The sequence below is a fragment of the Danio aesculapii genome, chromosome 2 (genome assembly GCF_903798145.1).
Source record: "Danio aesculapii chromosome 2, fDanAes4.1, whole genome shotgun sequence".
Lineage (NCBI taxonomy): Eukaryota > Metazoa > Chordata > Actinopteri > Cypriniformes > Danionidae > Danio > Danio aesculapii.
The window spans coordinates 2,749,951-2,752,584 of record NC_079436.1 but is presented as its reverse complement, the minus strand read 5'-3'; positions in this window follow the sequence as shown (position 1 = coordinate 2,752,584).

The following is a 2,634-nucleotide window of genomic DNA, read 5'->3' as shown; positions in this document are numbered from 1 at the left end:
TGTATGAGTTAAATACTTCAGTTTGGTTAAAGATTACACTACAGTTAACGAGACTACAATAAAAAGGAGCTGAAAGTGAAAGATGTACAATGTATTATCTATTAATTGATTGATTAAAATACATTTAAGACACTGCTTTCTTTTACAGAACAGCCAATATGAAAAAATAGTACACTGAAAGAAAATATACTGTAAAATCTACACTTATTGGCCCTTTTGGTTGGAAACTCAAGTTTGGAATGAGTGAATGATTAGTAAATGATGACTGAATTTACATTTTTGTTCCTCTAAGATTTAAAACAACACCTTGTATCCACATTTATATAGTTGGCAAATGGTCCTGTTAGTTGCTTTATATTAAAATTGGTCAGTGAATCAAAAGTTGGTGCATGTCAGCCCAGATTTGTTCTGTGTGAATGTATAGTTCTGCTCAAGCGATTACCAGTGCAGTACTGTGATAATGAAGAAAAAACATTAAGTTTTGTCTAAAAGTTTATTTGCAGGGGATGTTTAGGAACAATCTCTGTGCAAACCACCTACCCGCCTGAGATATACCCTTGAGAAATTAGTCCTAAAGACACTATATCTGCATAAAGAGCTGAACACAATGTTCTGATGCTACCAAAAAAATTAAATAAATTTAAAAATAAACTATAAATGAAATAAAATAAACAGTTCTATTACAATTATTAAATGACATCTTTTCCTATGACATGATCGTCCATATGCCTGTTTGTTTATGTACAGTGCTCGCATAATTAAGTACACCCCATTTTGAAAATGAACATTTTTATCCATTTCTCAGTGAATATGTGTACTATATTTTGGTGCATTTGAACAAAACAGATTTATTAAACTGATATTTTTATTAAAATAACATTTTAGTCACCAAAAATCTTTAGAAATAAAAGATAATGCAATTAAATTCATGCAAAATATTGAAAAAAAAGACAAACTACAAAAATTCAACATAACTTTATACATTTTTATTTCTCTTTTTAATTTTTTTTATTTAATATTTTCCTATAACATAAATTTGGCTGTACTAGTTTTTGGACTGCTATTGTAAGTTATTTTCTTAGATTAGCTCCAGATTTGGCTTCAGTACTGACTAATGCATAAATATAATATTGTAAAGCTTCCTATAGAAATATGAATTAAAGTGAGAGATGTGTGAGGGGTGAACTCTAATATATGTTGAGCACTGTATATGAAGATCGTCTTTTTCTGCTGCTTTATAACATTTGGAGAACTCTATAAACTCAACTAACTGAACTTCAGTTTTATCTTCTGGAGTGTTTTAAAAAGAAACTTGCATAGAAACCTTCCTAAAAATATTGACTAATTTCTCATTTCGTTAATACTGATTATGGTTCATGTGCTGATTTAAGATGGTTCAATAGTCAATATTTAAGTTAAATATGTTTACTTTTCTGTGTACATCACCAAAAACAGTAGATAATAGTAAACCTTGAACAATAATAGGACTTTTCACATGTGCAATAAAACACTAAAACAAACAAATAATATTTACAAACAACCTAACACATAAAAATATTAATTAATTAATTAATTAATTAATTAATTAATTAATTAATTAATATATAAATAAATAAATAAATAAATAAATAAATTAATTAATCAATTAATTTTAAACACCCCTGCAAGAAAAAACATGTGTATTTATTTTATTTTATGTTGTTTGTTTTGTTTTGTTTTGTTTTGTTATATTTTATTTAATTTTACTTTACTTTACTTTATTTAATTTAATTTTACTTTGTTTTGTTTGTTTGTTTGTTTATTTTATTTGTTTTGTTTTGTTTGTTTGTTTGTTTGTTTATTTTATTTTATTTTATTTTATTTTATTTTATTTTATTTTATTTTATTTTATTTTATTTTGTTTTATTTTATTGTTTTGTTTTGTTTTGTTTTGTTTTGTTTTGTTTTGTTTTGTTTTGTTTTGTTTTGTTTTGTTTTGTTTTGTTTTGTTTTGTTTTGTTTCTTTAATTTAAAATGAAACTGAAGAAGCATGGGACTTATTCTGTGTGGGTTTCTAAAGCTAAAATGGATTCAGCATGGTGCCAGCAAAGTTAATATCATTTTTGACTTTCAGCAAAATTAGCATATGCATGAACTGATCAAAATTATTAAAATTACTTTGAATAAAAGCATCTGCCAAATGCAACTGCCTAATAATTTCTAATTATTATTTTATTTCTGGGCATCACGGTGGTGGAAGTGGGAAGCAGGATCGCCTCACAGCAAGAAGGTCACTGGTTCGACCTCCGGCTGGGTCAGTTGGCATTTCCGTGTGGAGTTTGCATGTTCTCCCTGTGTTGGTGTGTGTTTCCTCAGAGTGCTCCGGTTTCCCCCACAGTCCAAACACATGCGCTATTGGTAAATTGGGTAAGCTAAATTGGCCGTAGTGTGTGTGTGTGAATGCAAGAGTGTATAGGTGTTTCTCAGTGTGAGTTGCGGCTGAAAGGGCATCCGCTGTGTAAAACATATGCTGGATAAGTTGGTGGTTCATTCTGCTGTGGCGACCTCGATTAATAAAGGGACTAAGCTGAAAAGAAAATGAATAAATGAATGAATTTTATTCCTGGAAAGTGACTTAATTAACCTAACTTGATT